The sequence below is a fragment of the Tenrec ecaudatus genome, chromosome 13, assembly GCF_050624435.1.
Source record: "Tenrec ecaudatus isolate mTenEca1 chromosome 13, mTenEca1.hap1, whole genome shotgun sequence".
Taxonomy (NCBI): Eukaryota; Metazoa; Chordata; class Mammalia; order Afrosoricida; family Tenrecidae; genus Tenrec; species Tenrec ecaudatus.
In genome coordinates this window covers 52,264,631-52,292,068 of record NC_134542.1, presented here as the reverse complement: position 1 = coordinate 52,292,068, position 27,438 = coordinate 52,264,631, and the positions used below count along the sequence as shown (strand labels likewise).

Sequence of the window (27,438 nt, the reverse complement as noted above, 5' to 3'; positions counted from 1 at the left end):
AGATAAAATAAAGACATCATTTTCAGGTTAGTTTTCCATCTGATTAAGTGTATCCTACTCCACTGTTCTCCTGCAAGGTCTTTATGAATTCCCCTTGCTGCTCCTTGTCAATGGCTTAGGGTGTCACTGATCTCTGACGGGCCTCCAGAAAGTCAGTGCTGCTCTTGTGCACTCTAAAGACAAGGAGAAGCCGTTCCAGGAGCTTCCATTTGGCCTGCCCAGGGAACCAATATGGGGATTTGGCTCATAGTTGAGTTTACCTTTCGAACTCTTGTCTGCCACTTGTCTGTCACTTTGTCATCGTGTGGTGGCTTAAGTGTTGCCATGGTGCTGGAATCTGCATCACTAGTATTTCACATGCCAGCACAACCATCCAAAGTGAACAGGTTTCAGCAGAGCTTCCAGACTAAGAACAGACTACAAAGAAGGAATCAGTTGCCCATTTTGGAGGAAGGAGCCACTGAACACCATAGGCTGGAACACTGTAAGATACTGCAGGCCTAATGCAAGGAAGCAGAGCACTGTCAGACATGAGGCCAGAGGATGGGCCTTTGGGTTGGAAGGCGCTCTAAATGTGCCTGAGGAGGAGCTGCTTTCTCAAAATAGAGTTGCTCAAGCTGATGTGATTGGACTGAAGCCTGGTAGAGTGGAGCCTTCAGGGTCTTAATTTGCTGATGGGCAGGACTTAAAATGAGAAGAAACAAGTACTACAAAAACCCTAACTTGAAATGAATGAAGTATGAATCTGGGAACCATGAAAATCCTCAAAATTAAAATGGAATACATAAAGAGCGATATCTTCAATCATCATCAAGATGCTAAAGAGCTGAAATGGGCTGATATTGGCCTCTTTGAATCAGAAAATCATCTGGTTTACTATACCGGGAATGACATAATCAAGAGGAGTGGGGTTTCATTTATCATCAGATAGGACATTTCCAGATCCATGTTCCAGTAAACTTCTGTCTGTGACAGAATTAGGACTCTTTGCATTCAAGGAAATCCGATCAATAAAATTATAATTTAATTTTGTACAAAACCCACAAAAGCTAATGGTGAAGAAAATGAAGAATTCTACCAGCATCTTCCATCTGAAATAGATCAAACATGAAATTAAGATGCATTGATTAGTATTGGCAATTGGAATGCACAAGTTGAAACAAAGAGGAAGGAACAGTAGTTGGAAAATAGGGTCTTGGTGATAGAAATGAAGCTGAAGATCGCGTGACATAGAATTTACCATGGAGCTGATTCCCACTCGTAGTGACTTTATAGAACAGAGTAGAGCTGATTCTTTGGGTTTTGCGACTATAAACCTTTGAGAGTAAAAAGCCTGCTCTTTCTCCCAAGAAGTTGCTGATGGCTTTTCCCTGGTGATGGCGCAGGTTACCATTGTGCTGCTAAGCATACGTCAGCTGTTCAGACCCACGAGCTACTTTAACGGAAGCACATCTACCCTGTTCATAGGGTCACTATCCGTAAGAATTGGCTCGTGACATAGAGTGACCTTGTGGCTAGCAACCCAACACTCAGCCCATGTGCCACTAGAACTCCTTAGAACAATAATTAAAAGGGAAAAAAGAAAGAAGGAAAGAAACTCACTGCCAACCTCTAGGACAGGGTAGAACTGCCCCCGTGAGTTTCCAGACTGTAGCTCTGTATTGGAGCAGGATCTCTGTCTTGGTCTTGGGGAGAAAGACACAGTATCCGTCTGAGCAACAGCGGACTCCATATATTTCCATTATCTTTACCCCCATAAAGCCTGCTGTAAACATTCAAGGCACATACAATGATCCCTAATAACAGATGGGAACTACCTTGTACTTATACCAAATATTACTATTAACATTGTATTATTATGTTAAAATGTTCTTGTGTACCTGGAAATGCTTCTTTAATTATGTTTTGAGTAGAAAGACAGTCTGTTTTATTATCTATTTACTTATATACATTTAAATATTTATTTATATAATAGATTGCTTATATATTTATTATCGGATGAATATATTATTTATTTTTTATAACATTTATTATCTACTAGATACTAAAACAAGTATTTCACATATGTTACGTATATACTGCACATAACTATACTTAACTGTTCTCATTTCCAACAACAACAAAAAGACAAATATAGACAGGAACAGAACTTACTAATACAGGAGAAAGCCCATACTCAGTACAACCGCATCAGTACTCGACATAATCGGATTTTGACGTGAAATCTTGAGAAAATTTTGCATCGGAGCTCAAACAAAATGTCAGAATCCGACCTGACACAGGTGATTCTTGTAAACAAAAGCAGTTCGTGTTTTAGCCACTGGGCGTTAGTGGGCGTTGTTAGTGCGCATTGTTTAAACCTTTTGCGGCTGTGCTCCAATTGTTTTGCTATAATTTTCTTAGATTTTGTGGATTTTTGTACTGTCTTTAGATAAAAAACATGATCCTAGAGAGTTTTTTTTTTTAAAGAATCATCATGATAAGGAACTGGTTAACTGTGTTATATTGTTTTAGAAAACAGTTAAGGAAATGCCAACAGCAGACCACATTAGAGAGGCTTCTTTTTTTTTTTTTTTTTTAAGAGAAAGCCAGCCATGCCCTAGTGAAAAAAGGCAAAAAAGTGAAAAAACTCCGGAAAATCAGGTGCCAGTTGATTGGATGGAAGGGGATTCCCCTTCCAAACAGCGCCTCTCTCTCCATCCCTCCTCTCCGCATCCGTGTCCACAGATCCAGATCCATTCCTATATTTTCTTCCAACATAAACTTTCAAGTATTATAATTTGGGGCATATTTTGTATCTCTTACATATTGTATCCATCTATCTGGTCCTATTTGGCTTTGAGTCTAGTTAAAGGGTTAGAAGAAATGTAAGGAAGTAGATTGAGAAATGAGAATGATCAGCATACCTTGAAAAGTGATTCCTTCAATAAATCTAATTATATGAACTGATAAAAATATATATTTTACATATTGTGTATATATAAAATACCTGGGTCTTGGTTATTTTATTAATATAATGAATAAATATATTCTAATGGAAATAATTATATTCTCAATAACATAGCAATGACAAAATTGACATAATTTTTAAATTTTATTTCTTTATTTTTTAATTAATCATTTTATTGGGGGACTCTTAGAAATCTTAGAATAATCCATCATTCAATTGTATTAAGCTCACTTGTATACATGTTGCATCAACATTTTCAAAACAATAAATTAATTTCAAATCAGTTACTATAGTCATAACAGGAAGGAGAATGACTTTCTTTCATTATGTAGCTATGTACTTGATTTCCATTAGAATACACACACACATATACATCCACAAACACAAGGGGACTCTTCATGCCCTTCTAGAGGTTCATGAAAAAAATTGAATGGAAAGATATAGAGTTCTTCCATGAAATTTTTGCAGCTCCCTTGTGTAGTCAATGCATAATCAATGTACACAATTATTGTGCATCCTCTGGAGTATTCCTTTAGACAAGAATGCCAAGCTGGTCTCTCTTCATAGAACATAACTACAATATGAGAGCACTTTATGCTTGCCCCTTTTGCTGGCACCAAATCTGCTTCATCTGAATCTTTCATGAGAAACATTAATTCTCATCTGCTGTCTGTGGCACAAATTCTTCTTTCAAGATCAAGACTTCTGGCAAAGCCTCTTGGTTTGTCAGCAGCATCTCTTTTCTTCCTTATTTGATGTCATCTAAATTTTCTTCAGGTACCAAAGTATTGTCAGCATCTGTGAAACGCTTCTACTTCGGGAAATCACTTTCCTATTCATTAAACTTTGATACATTTCCGACCACAAATTCTTCAAGTTCTGTTTCTTCAACGTTTTGACTGTTTCCATTCTGTTTCTTTACCATATTTTGCAATGTCGTTTTAATACATGCTGTTTTTATTGCATACTTCAAGAGCCACTATTCGCTGTCCTTCAGTGACTTCAGGTTTAGGTTGAGAGCATCGCCAGTTATAGGTCCTTCGTGCATGGGGAGGGTAATGTCCTTAGGCAGGCAAAGGAACTAATTACTTCTATTGGCAAGAGGAAGTCCAGTGGATCTGGAAAACTTTAACTGGAACTAGTTAAGGAAGACCATTTTGGAAAACATAGTCCCTGGGCTGGGGAGTGGGGATAGTGAGGACCAGCCATCACACATTGTGATACAAAGTCAGATGCTGAAAAACTTTCAAACACAAAGGTGAGCAAAGTTAATTGCCCCCACCCCAGAACATGCTTAGTTTGAATTTCACTACAGGCTTACATAAAATTAAGACGTCAGTGTCAAAATGCAGATTTATCTGGGAGGGCAAGACCTTAGTTTCAGGGGACAATAAGGTCAACTGGCCTAACAGAGTCCACAAAGAGCATGTTTCACATCCTGCTTGGGTGAGTAGTGACTGGTGTAAAAACGTGTGCCCGCCATACAAGGTAACTACTGGTGCCTCCTATCGCAGACCAACAGAGAGTAAACAAAAGCAAAGATGCAAGGGAACAGTCCAAAGGACTAACACCTAGTATCACAACTCTGAGACCAGAATCAAATGGTGACTTAATGGCTACTAGCATCCATTGCTGATGATTCTGAAAGGGATAGTCAGAGGAGGCCCTGCATAGGGTGAGAGAAAATATGTGGAACAAAACTTAAAATCATAAAAATAGACAGAGTTTATTGGTTTGATATAGATTGGTGGAATCCCCAAGACTAGACACCCTTCAGGCCTGGAACCCACCCACCCACCACTCTCCTCCCCAACACATCTCAATGCCCTATGGCAAAACAGTTGCCAGGTCTTTAAGGTGAGCAATAAAGAGAGACCATTTCCTATAACAATTAATCATATGAAATCAATGGCGCAGCACTTGCTCAGGGATAAAGTTTAGAAGGCAATAAAATAGTCAGGAAAGACTAAGGAAAATGGTGACCATGGGGAGGAAGTAGAAAGAGTATTGTTACCTTGTGGGGATTACAACCAATGTCACAAACAAAATGTATATTAGCTGTTGAATGGAAAGCTAATTTACTTTGTAAACTTTCACTGAGATCGTAATAAAAGGTTTTTAAATATGCAAATGTTACAGTATCATACAACATCTAGGCAAATTTCAATAAGAGACTTTCCTAAAATTGAGCTCTAAAACGGAGGAGAAAAGAATAAAGAGCATTGATGGGTCGATACCACCAAGTAAAATCATGGGAAGAAAATTGTAAAACATGATATTGGAGTGGAGAGTAGACGAGCCAAGAAACCCAAAACAAGCTCTGCCCTTGAGTCAACTCTGACCCATAGCAGCCCTTTAGGCTAGTGTAGAACTGCCCCTGTGTTTCCAAAACTGGAATGATTGGTGGGAGTAGAAAGCCTCTCTCTTTCCCTCAGCTGTTGGTTTGTAACTGCTCACCTTCAGATTAGTTGCTTAGCATGCGACTTCTGCCCCACCAGGGTGCCTTTGTGCCGCTACAGGAAGAGGAAATGGAGGCAGGGGAGAGTAGGGTACATTCCAAGATAAAATGAATGCAATTTCATAAGTTATACCTGTTATACAAGTGGTTTTAAAATCATATTATTTTACCCGCCCAAAAATTGGTTTCCATTTATTTAATAATTAAAATTTTAAGCATGGGAGCATAACATAAACAAGTTTAACCAGGAAACATGATAAAGACAACTGTGTGTTTATCAGATAAATTTGAACTCCACTCTGCTCCTCTTAATAGTAGATGAGAATTTGTTTTTTATGGCTCCCTCTTTTCAAAAGAAAGCAAACATGATTTCCGCCACCACCACCCCCGCCCCCTTCCTAAGTAAAGTCATTTACCAGCTGTTGATCTGTAGAAGTCAATAATCTGGGAGCGGCCTTGCAATTGGGAGCGCTGAATCTCTTGATGTGTTTATTAGGAACATGAAAGAACTGCTGCAAGGCTAGGCTAGCACAAGCATAAATCCACAAAGCTCCAGTCCCTAATCCCTTTCCCTTACTATTGGAAGGGACCCCAGGGGATATAAAAGAAAGTGCAAAGTCCCCAAAGAAAATGCCTAGGCAAAATTGCCTGCATGATACAGAAAAAGATAGCTTGGTAAAGGAAAAAAGAGAGGATTAAGATAAACAGCAGAGTTTTCAGAACACAATCAGGAGAACGGAGACCAGTAATCCCTTGTTGATATATGATAGGAAGCACAGATGCAAAGAGGCTTTCGGGAAACTGGCACTATGAACTGAATTCACTGAAGAACATTATTTACCTGTGCCTTGTCTGTGAATGTGCTCCCTAAGAAATAACAAGGGGGATCAGAAATTTCAATCTTACTGACACTGCCTAGGGACGATGCTGTAAGATTGTACAGGCAACTTCATCCTAAAGTTCTGCTTTCCCTTGTTGTAAATTTCCTTTAAAAATTAAAAACTTCAGTGCTGGTATTTTTCAACTGGTCTCTTGGTGACTACTGTAAGGAAGACAGAGCAGAATCTATTCAGCTGTTTTCTGCATTTCATCTAGTGACTATTTATTTTTCCCCAATATTAATCCATAAACCTGTCATAATATGATTCCCCATACTGATCAAAATACATTCCCTAGGATTTAGGATTTGATATATTCTGTAAACACACTAAATGGTAATTTAATGTTTTAACAAAACAAAATAAAAAATAGAAGAGCAGGAACGATATACACAAAATAAATGTTCCTGTTTATGTTAGCGGCTGTCGTGTCAGTTCTAAGTCAGAGAGATCTCATTTACAACAAAACAGAACCATCTCACCAGGCTCACCACTGTTGCTGTCTGACCTCTCTGCTGCAGACACTGTGTCAAACCGTATTGATGAGTCTTCCTCTTTTTCATTGATCCATCATTTTGCCAAGCGTTATGCCCTTCTCCGGGGACTGGTTCCTTCTGACAACATGCCGAACCATGTGACACACTGGTATGACACGTTTATTATTAGAAAACCGTTTTATCTTTACAAGGACTAAATTAGTTTGCATGAGGTCAAATATTTCCTACCCTCTTCTCTAACTGATACCTTACTAACATAGAACATTACACAATTGAAGATTTCTCTTTGGATTAAAATATTTAAAAAGGGGTTCTTTCATATTCTTTTTCAAGTATTTGAAATATTTCATAAGACATTAAGGAAAATTTGGCAATATGTGTGTTCATTTTTGTTAGGTCCTATCAAGACACTACCCGGTCCCACACCATCCTCACAATCTTGTTTGGTTTAAGCTTACTGTTGCAGCTGCCGTGTCTATCCATCCATCAAATCAAGGGTCTTCCTCCTCATTGATTCTCTACATCACCAAGATGGTGGGCTTTACCTATGATTAGTCTCTCCTGATAATAATTCCAAAGGGTCAAAGGTGAAATGTCATCATCCTAACTTCTAAGGAGCGTTCTGGCTGTATTCCAAGACAGATTTGTCTGTTTTTCTGGAGTGGCATGCTATTTTCAATATTCTTTGCCAACACTATGATTCAAATATGTCAGTTTTCCTGAAGTCTTCCTGTGCAGAGATTTAAAAATATTATGGGTTGGGTCAGGCACATCTTAGGTATCAAAGTGACATCTTTGCTCTCCAACACTTTAACGAGGTCTTGTGAGCAGATTTGACCAATAAAATATACATTGTTTGCTTTCTTTACTGCTGCTTCCATAGGCAGTGAGTGTGAACATAAGCAAAATAGAATCCTTGACAACTGCAATATTTTATTCATTTACCATGATTCGGTCCGTTAGTCCAGTTGTGAGGACTTGGGTTTTCTTTACATTGAGCGGAAATCCATACTGACGGTTGCAGTGTTTGATTTTCTTCAGCAAATTTTCTAGTCCCCCTCGCTACCATCTACATATTGAAGGTTGTTAATAAGACTTCCTCCAGTCCTCGTGCCGCGTGCTTTTCTATAGTCCATCTTCATGGGCTCTTCTACGGAAACAGGTTGAATAAGTCGGGTCAACGGATGCAATCCTGACACACACCCTTCAGGACTTAAAAATGCAGGATTCCCTTTTGCTATTTGAAGGAGTGTCTCTTGGTCCGGGGACAGCTTCCACCAAGCACAATTAGGTATTCTGTAACACCTGTGCTTTGAAATGTTATCCAGAGTTTGCTGTGATCCACATAGTAGAACGTTTTGCACAGACTATAAAATGCAATTAGACAGCTTTTCCCTATCTTCTGCTTTCAGCCAAGAAATCTGATAAGCAAACTTTCATAATCAGAGGAAGCACTGCATCCTCTCCTGACTCCGTCTTGAATTTCTGAGAGCTTCGTGACAATATGCTGCTGCACCCATTGTTGAATTAACTGCAACAAAATTTTGCTTGGGTGCAATATTAATCATATTACCCAATAATGTCCACATTGTTGTTTCACCTTTCTTTAGAATGGGTACAAATATATATTCTTCCAAACAGTGACCAACTAGCTGTCTTCCAAGTTGCTTGGCATACACCAATGAATGTCTCCAGTGGTGCCGCTGCCTCTTGAAATACTGCAACGCATATTCCGTCCGTTTGTGAGCCTCTCGTTTGTCACTAACGCCACGATGCAGTCTGGACTTCTTGCCTTATTACCATTGGTTCTTGATCACATGTTACCTATGGAAATGGTTAACACTGGTCAACTCTTTTGGCTACCATGACTGTGTACTTCTTCCTACTTCTATTCATGATTATTACATCATTCAATATGTTCCTGATGAAGCTTCAATCTTACCCTCGAACCTTAGTTTTTTTTTCTTCCGTCTTTCAGCGTGAGATATGCTGCATTTGTTCTTCTTTGAGGGCTTCTCACTCCAGGTCTGTGTGCATTTCATTGTAATGTGCTACGCTGTCTTCCTTAGCTGCCCTTTGGAAATTTCCCTTCAGCTCTTTACTTCATCATTTCTGCCATGCCCTCTAATTACTTTCAAAAGTAGGTTTCAGAGTTTCTTCTGAAATGCACGTTGGTCTTTCTTCCGCTCTTGTGTTCTGATGAGCGTTCACTTTCTCCGTGTGTGGTCCCCGTGAGGTCTCGGGTCATTCATGGTCAGCATGCTGAACATGCTCTGAAATGTCCTTTAACCTCAGATGGAATCGAATCACGATGCTATGTTGACTCTGGGGTACTTGTTTTCATTTTCTTCAACTGCTACCTGAAATCACTTATAACCGATTGAGGGTCTGTTCAATAGTTTGTTCCTGGCTTTAGTTTGACATATGGTATTGAATTTCCCCATTGTCTCTTTCCACAGATGTAGCTGATTTGATTCCTGTATATTTCAACTAAGTCTATAGTCACTGATTATTAAAAAATGTTTGCAATAATGAAGTCAATGGTCTCACAGAATTCTATCATGGGACTTCTAGCTTACGTTCTATCCCCAATGTCCTATTTTTCCAACTACTGATCCTCTTTGTTTCCAACATTCACATTCCAATTATCAATACATCTTAATTTTAAATTGGGTCAGTTTCAGATGGACAAAGTTTGTATAGTTCTTTGATTTCTTCATCTCTAGCTTTAGTGTTCAGTGTGAAAGTATTAGTAATAATTGTATTACCTGGACTTCCTTTTAGGTGTATAACTATCTGTGGTAAGTTCTTTTTAAATACGCCATGCATTAAAGCTTCATTTTTAATATTGGTTATCTAAGTAATCCCAAAGAGTTTTAAAAAAATTACATACGTCTTGCTGTCAATATCAAGATTTCATGATTTACCCAGCTCTTTGTAATGATAATATCTGAAATTACTCTCCTGTTTTTAAATAAATATCCTTTGGTGCTCTGTAAATTTTTTTTTCTGGAAAGACTTTATTTTGGGGGTGGGGAGAGGGGGGCGCGGCACTCAGTCCTTCTTGGCAGTGGCCTTCCTCAAGGCGGCCAGCACGTTGCTCAGCTCCTCTCTCTTCCTCTTGGCCCGAATATGTGTGCCCACCCGCTTCTTGATGAACTTCAGTGCCCGCTTGTCCTTGGAGACCTTGAGCAGCTCCATGGCCCTTCGCTCGTCGGGTGCGAAGCCGCACACCTCCCGGATCAAGTCCCGCAAGAACTTGGAGTGCTTGGTGAGGCGCCCGCGGCGGCGGCTGCGGTGTCTCGGCTTGCTCACGTTCTTGGTCACCTTGTGGCCCTTGTCGAGGCCCACGGCCATAGGGTAGCGCACAGCCAAGGCTGCGACTCTTCGGTGGGTGCCGCGGTGGAAGGAAATTTCTTAATTTTTAATACTGAAAAGTTCTGAACACTGAGTGTAGGAGAACAAAAGCCAAGTGCGTTTGTGAGTATGGAGCACAGAGAGATGCAATCAAAGTCCTCATCATTATTCGACACTCTCTTCTAATGTTTTCAGCAAATTAAATCCCCCTTATAAGCACTGGCTGATTAAAGGAAATAATTATAAGTACTAGGATGTAACTTTGTAAACTACAAGATGCTTATTAATTTTGCTGACAATTTAATAGTGCTACATATTAGTCTAATGTGTTCAGAAAAAAGGAGAGATTCTAAGGTGTGAGAGTTTTTTGCTCACAATGAGTTAGAATATCTTGTAGGTGCCTGGTTGACATCTATTAATGTAATATTTATGAAGGGACTTCAAAAAGCTCATGGAAAATGAAGTTAAATAATAATGAAAATTTTCCATGAACCTTTCCTATTGCCGTGAGGCAGAGGTCAGACACACCTTCAGCCTTCTTTACCCTATTTGCACAACAACCTTCCTCTCGAGACGCATGCCTCTCTGCCTAGTTCAACAACCTGCTGCCATGGCCACACAGATAACACACACAATTATGAGGATTTATTAGGGAAGTTAACAAGTTAGCTCGTTAGAATAGGTAAGTACTAAGGATATGGTCATTGGTCCACAGCAGCACCTCACCTGAGCCAGCAGTACTCAGTGTCTCTGCATCTTTCTCAGTCTTGTGGTCAGTAGCCTCTGCCTTGGTGGGCCAGGAAGCCAGACTGCTACTCTGCCTGATAGTCCCAGTGATACTCTTAAATTCTGTTTCAAGGTTTCCTTGCCTCAGTCTCTGGTCTCAGTGTGGCTCCCTGTGCTGGTCTCTGTACCTCTTCTCCTGGCCTCTGTCACCTTAGGTAGAGATTTTAAACAGGCTCCTCTTCTTTGATAAACTTGGGAGAGTTCTTCTTGCTTCCAAGCTGGCTCTTATACACAGAGAACTGGCTTGGAAGGAGATGTGGTTTTTCTCTGTAAGCAGATCATTTCCTCAAGGAAATGAAGGCGGTGACTTGGGTCACACCTTCTGGTAGAATGGAGACTAGGAACAGATCCCACGTTAAGCTTGTCCCCGAGCACGGCAGAGAACTCCCTCCAAAGTGAGACTAACCACAGACCCAGAGGCCCGACCTGATAATACAGCACATAGGGGATCATGGCAAAGAGTGCCCTGCCATATTAACTGATTGTACTTCACATGGGTATCAATCGGAAAATTGAACTAACCAATCAGAATAGAAGCTAACCATGAACAAAGAACAGATTAGACCATATACTTAAAATACTCAGATAAAAGTAATTAATTCCACACTACATAGGCCTGCTTTTTCACTGGAAAGCAATGCTTCTCAAATTTAATATGCATGTGAATTAAAGGAGGATTTTATTAAAATGCATATTCTGATTCATTAAGTTTAAGGTGGGCTACATAAACTTATTAGTCAAAGTATGATCTTCATAAAACCAAAATAATCATCATCCATAGCTTATTATAAATAAAGAATCTCAAGGATTTTTACAAGAGTTGAGAAGTTCATACCTTAATATTTAATTTTGAGAATTACTGTTCTTTAGGATATATCATCTAGTATAAAGTCAAAAAAGCAGTCAAGTCATATCACAGAAGTAAAAATAAAAAAGACATAACAACCAAGTTCAAAATAAGGATCATGCCTAGATCTGAATTCACAAAATTTCTGAAGTAATTAGGGAAATTCAAATGTGTTCCAGGTATTGGTGTATGGATTGGAATGACATTAAAGAATCATTGTTCCTCCCATTAGATGTGTTAATGCCATTTCATACTACAAAAATGAGATTAATAAAATTGAAATTAGATATTGGGCAAAAAGAGGTTCAAACACAATGTTTTCTACTTTTTATATATTTAATTTTTTGCAATAATTGTTAATAATGTATAGGTTGTAAATTGTCTAATTCAAGAAACAGATATAGAAATATTGTGCTAAATTTATTTTTATGTCAGTCAGACAAATATTCAAAGTATTTCCTTTGTGAACCTTTTCCCAAGTGACAAATTCCAAATGTCATTTATTTATTCAAACTTCAAATTTCATCACATATGCATATTTATAGTCTATTTAGAGTCAATATAAGGCACACGATGGTAACATTTTATACAGTTAATTCTCATTATTTGAAGCAGGTTATTTACTATAAGAACATCAGTGGGCACAGAATTGGTAAATCTGTAACCACTGCTCTGTGGGAGCCCTAGGGTTAGTTCCTCTGTGTCTCTGAGCATAAAACTTCCAACCAATCAATATGTTACCTTCTGTAATATATGCTTTCGATCCATTACCTTAACTACAGACAATAGCACTGTAACTCATGCCCAAGTGAAGTTTGTATAATACATGAATTTCTCCTATCCAACCCAGCACTTTTGTGCTTAGGGAAATTGGATGGAATTCAGCACTATGTTTGAGGGTCATTTTAAGCAATGATATTGAAAAAACATTTTTAAGTAGCACTAAATAAATCACAAAAGGGATGTGTGTTTAAAGAAGAAGAGCTGAAATGAGAATGTGAAGCATCTCCCCTGTGTTCAACGTCAGCTGGGAATGTGCCCATGGGACGACTATACTGCTCTCTATTCTTTGTATTGTTGGGAGATCTAATGAAAAATACAATCTTCTGCCGACCCATACAAAGTTTTCACAGAAATATAACAGAAATGGTTATCTTTTTATTGCTGAATAGCACTGAAGTGGATACAATGCTGCAATGCCCCTCAGAGGAAATCCACCAGAGACTACAAGACGAAAGGAGCTTCATCCTACACAGTGAAGCCGAGAAGATGCAAACTATCTCACACATAATTCATCATTAACTGGTCCTCTAAGAAGAGGATTTGGCATCACTAATGGTCATGCATAGCTCATCTTCATGACACTTGGTAACTATTAATTAACTGTCATTATCCAAAAAACAAGACATTAATTTCTGATATTTTATGGTAAGAGGTAGGTTAGCAACTTGGACCAAGGATCAGCTAAAATGAGCCTTTCCATCTTCCCAGGCAACTGAGAGGGGCTGTTATCTTCCTTTCTGACCACAGTTCAAAGAGATGACTTCTGTCTGGAGGAGACAACTACGGGCTGCAAAATTGACACCTTTGAAACCTGAAAAAAATATTTACATGCACTTCAAAACAATAGTGGGAATTTTCAAATGGAACCCTTCTAAATTGAAAATTCAAAGAAAGGAGGGAATTTTCTTCACTTTTCCTTAAAATGTATATTGTAAGTTCTTGAAGAATCACAATTTTTACTTAATTTAGAAGTAAAACTGATATGCTGAGAATATAAGATGGCATTATATGCCATGCTCAAACCACATGAGGTTAGAGAAGAAACAAAGAATAGAGCAAATGGGAGCAGCGACCTGGTGCCCATTAATCCAACCCACTTTGAGTGGACATATACAGGTTGAAAGACAGAAAATGGCAGATTAGATCTAAAAGTAATTTTTAAAACTCCCACTATATATTGTCTATTGTGATTACTGGAGTTGGGTGAAAGTAACTGTAGAGCCCAGCCTAATAGGTCACAGCCTGATGACACCTAACTTTGGGAATGTAGACTTTAATATGAGAGACACCCTGAGAAAAATGGAACCTTTTTGCCCTTTAACCTCCTAGATATAGTTATGATTCATCAATCTCCTATTGTGTCACCTGCCCATCCTAGGAGCTGCTAGTGAACTGACAACCTAGGATTTATTTGGCCACCCTTTGCCTCCATCACCCTATGGCCGTCCGGCTTTGTCATTCTGCTTTGTTTGCAGCTTCCACAGCTTACACCTGACCTTCACACTTGAACCAGACTGAACATCCCCATTTCTACAGCTATGTAAGCCATTTCTTGATATAAATGGCACACAAACACACAAGCATCATTGGTTCTGTTTCTCTAGAAAAGTCAACCCAATATAGTTATGAGAGAAACCAAAAACTAAACAACCAAACACTGGAATTGCGCTGGGTGCTTTGGAGCTTTTGTAGGCGGGCATCAAGCAACTCTCTGAGGGAGTACACCCAGTGGCGTTGCCTGGGAAGGTTCTCTCTGGTCACAGTGCATTTTTCATAAAAGCAGTTTTGCTCAAACCTTGGGTTTTTTTATGGCCAAGTAAAGAGAACAGCATATGGCTGTGAAATTTTTTTTCCTGCTCAGGGATAATGCCGCAGAAACTGTTGTGATGTGGAACACAGCTTACAAGGACAGCGCTATGGGAAAAACTCATGTGTACAAGTGGTTTTCTCATTTCAAAAAAGGTGAAATGTTGATTAATGACAAACTTTGTACTAGATATCCATCAACTTCCCAAACAGACAAAAATATTGACAAAATGTGTGCACTTGTGCTTAAAGACTGACGATGGCCCATTGAAGAGATGGGGACATTATCTGGACTACCTTGGAGTTCGGTTCAGTGAATTGTAACAGAAGATTTGGGAATAAGAAGTGCCGCTACAAAATTTGTGCCTTGGGTTCTGACTGGCCAGGAAAAAAGGGTGTCACATGGAAACATGCCATGCTTTGTAAGAACAGTTCCAAAGTGATCCAGACATTTTTTTTACAAGGTCTTTACTGGTGATGACACATGGCGCTATTTTTATGACCCCAAAAGCAAACATCCTTCAAGCCAGTGAAAGATGCCATCATCACATCACCCAAAAAATGCTCATCAAGTGAAATCAAAGATCAAGATGATGCTCATTTGTTTTCATTTTTGATTTCTTTATGTGAGGGGGATAGTGCATTTGGAGTTCATTCCATTAGGTCAGGCTGTCAATCAAGTTTTCTATTTAGAGGTTCTGAAAAGATTGTGTAACAGTGTGGGACATAAAAAAGGCCTGGTTTGTGGCAGATGGACACTGCACCTGTTCATGCAGCCATCTCAGTGTACCAGTTTGGGGCATAAAACAGCATGCCTTTCTTGCCCCACGCACCTGACTCACTTGACCTTGTTCCATGAGACGTATTTGTGTTTCCACAAATGAAGAGAGACACGAAAGCACAGTGATTTGACAACATAGAAAAGGTGAAGGAAAAGTGAGGGAGGTACTGCCAATGATCCAAACAGATGAGTGTGAAAAATGTTTCCAAGGATGGAATTGCAATACCTTCCCTCAATACAAGAACACTTTGTTCTAACAAATTGACATTCTGTGATGTTGACCCTCCCAGCACTATCACTAGAGACAAAATGGGTGCACAAGCAAATGTGAAGAAAGCTGATGGCTCCCGGCTATGAAAAGATATAGTATCTGTGGTCTTAAAGGCTTGACTCTAAACAAGTGGTTATCCAGCAGAGAAGCAACAAGCCCACATGGAAAAAGCACACCAGCCTGTGCAATCATGAGTGTTCAGCGGAACCGGGTAACAGGAATCTGAAGACTCATAACAAACAAACAAGAAAATATTGTTGAGAATGAGTGGAGATCAGAGCAAAGACCCAAAGCCCTTCTGTAGACAAAGGAATACCCCCCCACACAGACACACACACACAGGGGTAACAGGGAAGGGATGAGTCAATCAGGGTGCAGTAAAGCACCAATGAAACACACAATAATGCTCTGGTTCCTGAGGCTTCCTCATCCCCCACTATCATGATCCCAGTGCTGCTTCTCACTTTGGACTAGACTGGAGCATGTACACAAGTATAGATAGGAAATAAGAGCTCACAATGTGTGGAATCCAGGAACAGGAAAAGGAATAGTGATATCAGAAGGGTACGGGGAAGGTGGGGAGAGGAGGGGTAGAAAGGAGAACTGATTGCAATGATCGACACATAACCACACACACTCCTCCAGGGGGATGAACAACAGAAACCATGGGGGAAGTGAGACAGTGGTTGGTGTGAGATATGAAAATAATAATAATTTATACTCTATCAAGGGGTCACAAGAGTGGGGGATGAGAAGAGGAGCTGATAACAAGGGCTCAATAGAAAAGAAAAATAGCAACATATGTACAAATATGCCTGATACAATTGATGTACGGGTTATAATAAGAGTTCTTAGAACCCTCAATAAAATGATATTTTAATTAAATTAAAAGAATACACACGATTCCATTGCATGTATGTGCCAAAGTTTGCTTATTCCGTCCTTCAAAGAGAGGGTATTTTATTGTTTCCATCTCTTTACTTATTATAGAAATTGCTGAAATAAACATGGTGTACAATGAAAAAAAAGCATGGAGGTGCAGATTTGACAAATGTAGTAAGTGTTACGGATAGTACTTTGAAGGTGATACAGTTGCCTTGTAAAAGAAATTTAAATACATAGATTTGAGGAAAAATAAAAGTTTGTTTGGGGGGGATACTCCCTCATATAAGAAACTGCTAATTAAAATTTGGGTTAAAAGTAAGAAGATAGTCTAAGCAACTCTGAAAATAAGTGGAATCTGTATAACTACAGAAAAATAAGCACTCTATTCTAGCTGCTAGGGTAATACTTGTGACACTATGGTGCCTGCACACTGCAGCACAATTAAAGGCTTGCAGGTAAACCATAGAAAGAAGCTACAATCATCCATATAGTAATATATTAGAGACAACAATCTGAACTCATGTTAATCTTTACATAGAGCTTGGTGGGATAGTGACTAAATGCTCAGCTGCTTAAGATTGGCAGTCCAAACCCACCAGCTGTTTGGTGAGAGAAAGATGTGGTAGTCTGCTTCTATAAAGAGTTACAGCCAGTGACAGAGGACAATGTAAGATATAAAAATAATAATCTATAACTTATCAAGGGAGGGAGGAAGGGTGGAGGAGGGAAAGGGAAAATGAGCTGATATTAGGGCTCAAGGAAAAATAAAATGCTTTGAAAATAATGATGGCAACAAATGTACAAATGTGCTTGACACAATGGATGAATGTATGGATTGTGATAAGAGATGTAAGAGCCCCCAATGAAAGTATTTCATAGTAAAAAAAAAAAAGAGTTGCAGCCTTGGAAATCTTATGGAGAAATTCTACTCTGTCCTAACAGGTTGCTATGAGTTGGGACTGACTTAATTGCAAAGGATTAAATACAAATTATTATGTAAAATCATTGTAGAATATGTATATATGTGTGAATATACCAAAACTCCTCACCATCGCATCTATTCTGACTCAAATGACCCTGTAGGATAGGGTAGAACTGCCCCTGTGGATTGCCAAGACTGTACTCTGTACAAAAGTAGAAAGTCTCATCTTTCTCTCATGGGTATATATGTGTGTGTGTGCAAGTGTGTGTGTGTGTGTGTGTACATACACATATATTTGCTTGATCTTGCATCTGAGAAGCCTAGAAATAATGGCAACCCAATGGAAGCAAGCAAACATAGTGCGTAGTTCTTGGCTGCTAGTACTGCTCTTTAATAAAGTGTAACAGGAGCCCTCAGAGAAATGCTGGATTCATGCAGTGGGGCAGAAATACTCCTGATGAGCCGGGAGCATCCTGTAGTGCCAGAGAGAAACAAATGCTACAGGAAAAGCTAAAATGAAGGTGGTGAGTGTGCCAAAGGGGCAGGGCAATCAGATTAAACAGCTCTCAATGGTGAATGTTGGAACAATTTGAGCAAAGTGATGTTTCCATATACATCGCAGGTCATTTGTTCCGGGGATGTAAAGGTTACCTGATAAGAGGCAGCCTGTGATCCAAGGTACATGGTCGAATGTCCCTGCCAAGGTTCTTCCCTGATATCAGGAGGCAACAACTTGATCTCACGCCTATTGCTTCCCCATAGCTTATGTGCCTTTTAAGCTGAATTGACTTTAAATTGAAAGATGACATGATAGAAATTTAGCTAAAGGTAAATAATACAAGGAAACATGAATTCCAAGGCAAGTTTATTAGCAGCTCAGATGAATACCATGTGCCTGATATGTTCATAAACATGTAAAATGTTTTCAATGACCTCCGATCATAAGAAGTGATGAGTGGGTTATACTGAACTGTGTCCGTGGAAAAGCCCTGATGGTGGCCTCTCGTGTGCTACAACTACACATGTCCTTACTTCCTAACAAACACTGGCTTCTCTTAAGTAAGCACATAGATTTCAACCCTGTGAGTACAGCTCAACAATTCAACTCTTCCAAGTAGAGGAAGCATCATTTACTTTTGAAAGCATAGAGTTGCTCATCTTTCCAAAGGACTAAAGAAAGCCAGCTCCCACAGTTCATACGCTGGGCATGAAGGCATGGTCGTGTAATTAATCACTAGACACTGCATGGCAGGCAAGCTGAGAGCAAGCAAGGGCAGCTTAGCTTTTCCGCTTGCTGAAGCCTATGGAAGAATAACCCAGCCTACTTGGAGCATGAACTTCCCCTCACCTTGCGTCACCGTTAATGTTATTATTTGTAACCTCCATGGTACGTTTGAAATAAGTTTATCTTCCCACATCACCTACATAAATAAATCTACTTCACACTTTCTTGCAGTACCTTTCATTAAATACTAGGTAATTGACCATTTTCTATCAATTTTCTTTCGACAATTTCTTTTCTCATTTACCCATCTCAAAATACATGATAGATAACAGTGTATGCCATCTCTCATGTCTGAAAATTTGTCTTATTTTCGTGAAGTAAACAGATTTCTACCTTAAATGAATCAAGTTCTCATGGCTCAAAGATAAAGTATCTGTGTTGAAATCTAAATTAACAATGTTTCAAAATTAAATTTTAAGTATTCCCATTAGGAAATCAGATCACCTAAAAATGTAACCTAAAAAAATTGCCTAAAAATGCAGGTGAGATAACCCCATTCTGCAGGAAGTTTAGTTTGTTAAGAAAGTCCCACCCTAAGTCAAGCCTTGTAAGGCTCTGAGAAGGAATTTAAGCATGCAATTGAACAGCTGTCAGCAGTCAGTGACTGGGAGCCAGTATAATCCTTGAATGTCTTCATGGTCTTGCATATCAAAAAGGTACAGACAGTTGAACTGCTGTTGAGTTCTACAAAACCCCAGGGACATCAATAATAATACAAAACTATTTAGAAAGTTTAGGAGGTAATACAGTGAACCATAAAATATAGTGCATGGAGTCTTCAAAAAGTTCATAAAAATGGAATTAAAGGATAATGGAATTGTTCCACAAACTTTGTGAGGCCATTGAGCCTATTCTGATTCCGAGCAACCCTACAGAGGCTAGTGGAACTTCTCCGTGGGGTTTCCAGGCAGCCATCCACATCTCTCCCGCCAAGGGTTGCTGGGCTCAAACTATCATCCTTTTGATGAGCAGTCCCACTCTTAACCGCTGCATCATCAGAACTTCTTTAGACTATATAGATATGTTCAAATTCAAATAGTATTTTAGAAAGAAGTACCTTTAGCATCTGAGGGGGGAAAATAGATTTTTATCAAAAGAAGAAACCAAAGAACAAGGTCACAAGAAAGGATAAGCCAATTTAATGTCCATGAATGTCTGGGAAATAAATATCTTCGGATTTTTTAAAATTATTTATTTGTTTTGCACAATTTAGAATATAGAAATATATTATTTTAACACATTTGGAAGTACACAAACCAGGATAAGGGTTATCATTAGGAACAGACTGCAATGGCACCAAACAAGGTAGCCTAAGGTTCCAAGTATCACCCAAGATTACACTAACATGGTGGTACAAAAAGTCAATACCCAGGCCCAATAAGGGCACAGAATAAGTAACACTTGGAGGATAAGCCACAAAGTGTACGAATTATCCCTATGATCAAAGTAAGGGAAGACACTTGTGGAGTCATAAAAAGGGAAAAAAAAAAGGGAGGGTTATCTGGTTTTTAAAAACACATAAATCCTGACATACTTATTTAGACTAATCATTAAGGCCCCTAGTAGTGCAGGGATTAAGCACTCACCTTCTAACTGAAAGGTGAGAATTTAGAATCCTCCAGCGACTCCACGAAAGAAAGGTACGGCTGCTTCTGCAAAGATGACAGCCTTGAACACCTATGAAACCATTCCTCTCTATCTCTGTAGCATTGCTATGAGTCACAAGAGCACCTATGGTATAATGGTTATGCACTGGGCTGCTAACCTCAAAGTCAGCAGTTCGAAACCACCAGCGACTCTGTGGTAGAAAGATGAGGCTTCTACTCCCCCATAGAGTCACATTCTAGGAAACCCGCAGGGCAGTTCTACTCAGTCCTATGGGGTCGGAATCAACTCAAGAAGAGTGAGTGTAAGATGAGGTGCAATTGACTTCGTGGCAATTGCTTATTTAAGGACTGGGTACACAGTAGCTGCACTTGACTATGAAACAAAAGATCGGTCATTAGAATCTACCAACTGTTCCATGGGGGCAGAAATGTGGCAATTGGCTTCCATCAAATCAATCAAAACCCGCTACCATTAATCAGTTTGTCTTATAGCGACCCTACATATAGTTTGAGACTGAACTACAACCTCATCTTTCTGCTGAGGGATGGCTGCTGTTTGAATTGCTGGCCTTGTGGTTAGCAAGCCAACACCTAAAGACACAGACTTGGAAGCCCTATGAAGACAGTTCTACACCACCCTATCGAGTCACTAGGACGTGGGAACAACTCAAGGGTGGTAGAGCTGCCAGTGCTGCCACTGATCCAATGTACTGTCAGTGTAAATAAGTCACTTTATCAGCTTTCTGCTGCTTCTCTCCTACTTCTCAGCCCATAGGCACTTCTACGTTTTGCTAGTCTGGGAAACCAAAGGACAGCTCCCTGAGCAGTATATGAGAGCTAAGTAAGCTTTATAGCAAGCTAACATACCAGCCCACGGACTATTTTCACAGGCATTGAAACCTTCCAGGAAAGGTAAAACAATGAGACAGATAATGAAATGTGTAAGGATAGAACTGAGAGATTGTAATGATATTGCTAGCTAAGAATTAAACTTAACATTGACAGGAAATACTAGCAATCAAGGAAACGATAAAAATAGATGAATTCTAAGTTAATTTATCTCTAATATGATGCATTATTCTTATTTGATCTCTTGTCAATAGATCAAAAGATGTGTTGTGTTAGGTAACTCTGCCACACGAGACCTCTGTAGAGTACTGAAATGCAAGGAGGCTACGTTGAGGACTCAGGTGTGACTGACCCAAGCCATGGTGTTTCCCGTTGCGTGTGTGTGGGGACAAGTTGGGCTCAGAATGAGGAAAATCAAAAAAGAATGGATGCACTTGAATTGTGGTGCTGGAGGAAAGACTGAGAGAATTATGGACTGTTAAAAGGACAAACAAGTCTATCCTGGATCAATCTTGGAAGAAGAGAAGTACGGCCAAGGTGCTCCTTAGAGGCAAGGATGATGAGATTTTGTCTTACATGCTTTGAACATGCTGTCAGGAGAGACCAGTCCCTGGAGAAGGGCATCGTGTTTTGTAAACTAGAGGGCAGCAAAAAAGAGTAAGGTCCTCAAGGAAATGATTAACATCGTGGCGGCAACAATGGGCTCAAACATAGGATTAATTGTGAAGATGGAGCATAACAAGGCAGTGTTTTGTTCTGTTGTGTATTAGATCGCTATGGGTCAGAGCTGACCACCTAACAACAACAACGACAATTATAAAACCACACCTATTGCCACCAAGTAAATTCTGACTCATACTGAAACTATAAGACCGACTGGAGCTGCCCCACAGGAATTCCAAGTTTGAAATCTTATTTTTTAATCACTTTATTGGGGGCTCATACAACTCTTATCACAATCCACACATACATCGTGTCAAGCACATTTGTACATTTGTTGCCTTCGTCATTCGCAAAACATTTGCTTTCTACTTGAGCCCTTGGTATCAGCTCCTCACTTTCTTCCCTCCCTCCCCGTTCCCCCTCCCTCATGAACCCTTGATAATCTATAAATTATTACTTTGCCATATCCCACACTGCCCGATGTCTCCCTTCACCCACTCCTCTGTTGTCCAGGGAGGAGGTAACATGCAGCTAGATCCTTGTAATCGGTTCCCCTTTCTCCTCCACCTTCCCTCCACCCTCCCGGTATCGCCACTCTCACCACTGGTCCTGGAAGGATCATCTATCCTGGATTCCTTCAGTTCCTATTTCTACCAGTGTACATCCTCTGGTCTAGCCAGATTTGCAAGGCAGAATTGGAATCATGATGGGTGGGAGGCATTTAAGAACTAGAGGAAACTTGTGTGTTTCATCGTTGCAACATTGCACCCTGACTGGCTTGTCTCCTCCCCAAGATCCCTCTGCAGAGGGATGTCCAGTTGCCTACAGATGAGCCTTGGGTCCCCAATCTGCACTCCCCTTCATTCACAATGATATGATTTTTTCTTCTTTGATACCTGGTCCCTTTGACACCTCATGATCACACAGGCAGGTGTGCTTCTTCCATGTGGGCTTTGTTACTTTTGAGCTAGATGGCCACTTACCTTCAAGCCTTTAAGACCCCAGACTCTAAATCTTTTGATAGCTGAGCACCATCAGCCTTCTTCACCACATTTGCTTATGCATCCATTTGTCTTCAGCTTTCGTATTGGAAAGGTGAGCCTACAATGAGAGCTGACTGTCACATTGTCCCCTGTCACATGTTTGGTGCCTTTGAACAAGTAGCCTTTTAGTTAGCAGCTGAGAGCTTAACCACTCTGACACCAGGGTTCCTTCCAATGGTAACAGGTTAGTTTTTTAATCCAACTTTTAATGTCCACATCTTCACTAATTATGCTATATTTATATGCTCTATTTTATTATAATAGCGAAATTTAAATTTATGACACTAAAAATCACATAAACACACAAACATACTGATTAAATAATGTACAGAGTAGGCCAAATGATATAGGTTAAGAAACAGCAGTACATGATATATAGATATAGAGGTTTCTCTTTAAATTTTTAGAAGTATAATTCAAATTTAGTTAAAATAGTGAGAAATGAATTGTAGAACATATTCAGATTTTAATTATAGAATAATATAGAACATAATTTTCCTCCTTTTATTGAGACCATACTTTAAAAAGAAACCATTTCATTCCAGAAAAAATTTTAATATAAGTGAATTTTAAAGTGTTGTCAATGATGAAGCATATATGCTGAGTCTGAAAACCTGGTTTTTAACCAAACATTTGTCAGTAAATGGCTAAGCTAGCTTGAAAAAAAAAAAAACTCAACAGCAAAAGAAAGGCAGGGCTGTTTTACATTCCCTGAATTCTTTTCCCTTGACTTCAGCTATGATATCAAGCCCACTGACATCACAGACTATTATAACATTATGAGCGAAATTTAGGGAGCATAGGGTCTTCCTTTCCCACTTTTCTTCCTGCTTGATTGTTGTTGTTTTTTTTTGCCAAGGGGGTAAATATCAAATGTTGACTAATACCTGCCAATCACTAACAACTAACTTACTGGTCAGCATAAAGCAGCCTACGGGTCTTCCCTGAAGCTGGTATGCATCCCAGATTTTTTGAATGGCAGAAGGACAGAGATTTAATATATTACAGTTGTAGAGTATGGGAAAAAGTAATCTTTTCTCAAAGATTAAAAGAAGAAAACCAATTTTTCTTGGTTAATAATTATTTCAGGATGTTGTGCATATTCCTAGTAACAAAAAAAAAATCTTTCTCCTCTCTCTCTCTCTCTCTCTCTCTCTCTCTCTCTCTCTCTCTCTCTCACACACACACACACACACACAAAACGCAAGTACATGCAGTTACCCACATACTTTTGCCTACTCAATATTCTTGTTTCTGTCAGTGCAATCTTCTCTCCTAAAATATTTTCAATCTAAGGAAAGGTTGTTTTTTTTAAATCACTTTTAAACAAAAGCCTATAAAAGTGGTTAAGCAAAAGTCATTCGTAATCCCTATGCAACATCTTGTAGGCTTCTTAGATATAAATCCATATGGAAAAAAGTCCGTTTTTCTAGAGAACAACATCCATTCTCACCTCCAATTTTACCCTCTTTTTCATAAAAAGACTACGGAACAAAAGGATAAAGTTCAAGCCATCCTTTAAAATAAAAAGGCAGATAAGGGAAAAGTGGAACTTCCTAGACCATCTTTTCACTCCCCTGCTGTGACACACAGACCCCATGAGCCGAGAACTACACAAGGGATACTTCCTTTTCAAGTGGCGTTTATCATAAGAAGAAACCCATCGCCCAATACAGAAGGGATTTGAAGTAGAGATTACTGAGAAGTCATTCAACAGACGACTATGTATTCTATTATAATTGTAGAAAGTTACTCAGATCAACTTATACTCAAGCAGAATAAGCTCAAGGTCTTAATTTTTACAGCATCTTGTTTAGAGAATAAATTAATAATCGTCTAATGAAAACAAATCATATTTATGTATTATTTGGATCCTCTCATAGAAAATTGTAGAGACTCAAAAACTCTGGGTGGAGGATTGTTATTGATTACTTGTGAGAATCAGAAAAGAATATGTTTATGTTTCAATTTTTTAACAAAGCTTCCCCCCTCCCTTTTGCTCTAACCCTGACCCCACTCTAACCCTCAAGGACTCTGTGGTAGTTAGATTTTTATGTCAATTTGAAAATGCAGGAAAGTGTAGGGATGAAGTCCACTTGCCACGAGGCTGCAGCCTGATGACACTGCCTTCTTATGAGCATGAAAAAGAAGAACCTACATCTCTCTCTTCGTGCCTTCAACTCCCTGGCTGCAGGAACTCGGCTGCCATCCCTGAGAGCTGTCTGTGCCAGCTATGTCTCCACCAACTTTAGAGCCACAGACTCTTCACTCGCTGGCGTGTGAGCTTTGTTTCCCAGTTGACCACTCTGAATCAGCAGAATGCGCTGCATGAGCCTGAAGAAGAATCTATGAACTGACTAGGATCAGATTTACACACTTGAGTTTGACTGGACAGGAATGCCTTCTTTTTGTTCTGTTTGTTTTGTAAACCTTTTTGTGACCTGGTTTCTTGTAATTTTTTTAAGTTTTATTGGCATATAACTAATATATCCTACAATTCAATAGTTCCATCTTTTTAGAAGAGTTGTAGAGTTATTATCACAATCTATCTTGAAATATTGTCTTCATTCTTATGCTCACTGTTATTAGGTTCCTGTTTTCCCCCCAGTTCCCCTGCCATAACTTCAAGAAACCATTCATCCAGTTCCCTTCCCTATAAAGTTACCTATCCTGGATTTCAGATCAGAAAAACGTACCCCCAAAAGCCAAGAGCAACAAAGCAAAAAGAAGAAAAAGCTCAATTGAAAGAATGTAAAAAAGATTAAAAGTACAACTTTAAAATTAGTCAAAAGAAAGATCAAATGATACGGTGCTAAATTTTAACCTAACTGAATCTGCATTTATCCACTTTCCAATGCACTCTGCATGATAGCAAAGCTGGTCACACTCCTGATCTATGATCAGAGGGAACTCACTGGAGGCTTAATCCACGTGTATTTCCCCTTCAGTTGTGTGTGTGTGTGTGCGTGCGTGTGTGTGTGTGAGTAAAGCTTATTGTATTAGAATTTTATGTCTCAGAAAGTATGTAAAGATGTCAACTATAGCATCTCAGGAAGATTGAAGTGTATTACTTTACTTAAAAGAATTAAGAACTGATACAAACCAAATCATGGATAAAACTATAATGCTACGTGAAAGAAGGCACACTCAAAGGCCACATATTCCAAAGGCAAATTGAGACAGCCAGATGGCAAATTAGTTAAGTTGATGCAACAGATAATAGGAAATTACCATGCAATGTGTATGAGATTTCTCTTTGGGATTATGAAAAAGTTCTCAAACTAGCTAGTGGAGATGATTGCACAAGTTATGAATATACTTAACCCCACTGAATTGCACCCTTTAAGGTGGTAACCAGAAAAAATTCTAGTGAAAAAAATCATATATACGAAGGGATACACAAAAAAATGGAAAATAGCTCTGCTAGGCAGAGCTTTCATAGTACGCATTTTTCCCGTTAGGTGAGCATCAAACAACTTGCTCTGAGTTAGTGCACCCAGTGGCGTCACCTGGGAAGGTTCTCTCTGGTCACAGTAAATCTTTTTGTGAAAGCAGTTTTGCTCGAACCTTGTTTTTTGTGATGGTCAATTTAATAGAACAGTGTGCAGCTGTGAAATTTTGTTTCCTGCCCAGGAAAAATGCCGCAGAGATTGTTGTGATGGTGAACACAAGGACAGTGCTATGGGAAAGACTCAAATGTCTGAGAATTTTTCTCATTTCAAAAAAGGTGAAATGTCTATTGATGATAAACCTCATTCTGGATGTCTGTCAACTTCCCAAAAGTATAAAAATGTCTGCTTGTAGTGTATTTGGAGTTAGTTCCACCAGGTCAAGCTGTTAATCAAGCTTTCTATTTAGAAATTCTGAAAAGATTCCATAATAGTGTGTGACAAAAAAGGTCTGATTTCCTCTGCATATGCCCTTCTTCAATACAAGAACATTTGTTCTAACAACCAGGCATTCTGTGATGCTCACCCTCCTGGAAAAATCACTGAAGACAAAATGAGTGCACAAACAAACATGGTGAAGAAAGCAGATGGTGCCTAGCTATCAAAAGATATAGTATCTGGAGTCTTAAAGGTTGTAGCAGAGAAGCAATAAGCTCACATGGAAGAAGCACACCAGCATGTGCAACCATGAGATGTCGATGGGATCAAGTAACAGGCATCAGAAGGCCCCAAAACAACCAAACAAATAAAAAACCATATTGTTGAGAATGAGGAGGGTCGGAGCAGAGACCCAAAACCCAGCTGTAGACAATGGGACATGTCCTCACAGAAGGGTCACAAGGAAGGGATGAGTCAACCAGAGCACCAATGTAGCACCAATGAAACTCACAATATTCCTCTGGTTCCTCGAAGCTTCCTCGCCCCCTACTATCATGATCCCAATCCAGCCTTTCACTGCGGGCTAGACTAGAGCATGTGCACAGGTACAGATAAGAGATAAGAGCTCACAACACACAAAATCCAGCAACAGGAATGGGAGTAGCAATACCAGGAGGGTAGGGGGAGGTGGGGAGAAGATGGGAGGAAGAAGGAATGATTGAAATTATTGACACATAACAACCCCTCTACCAACCTCCCCAGGGGGACAAACAATAGAAATCATGTGGGAAGGGAGACAGCAGTCAGTGTAAGATATGAAAATAACAATGATGTGTAATTTATCAAGGGGTCACAAGAGGTGGGGAGGGAGGGATAAAAGAAGAGCTGATACTAAGGGCTCAATAGAAACTAAATGTCTAGAAAATAATGATAGCAACATATG

The 27,438-nt window shown here is 39.4% G+C and overlaps 1 pseudogene; it reads right to left on the bottom strand.

Annotated features, from left to right (window-relative positions):
- Positions 1 to 9,837: 9,837 nt before the first annotated feature.
- Positions 9,838 to 10,140, bottom strand: LOC142423939 (large ribosomal subunit protein eL36 pseudogene; annotated as a pseudogene).
- Between the last annotated feature and the right edge of the window lie 17,298 nt (positions 10,141 to 27,438).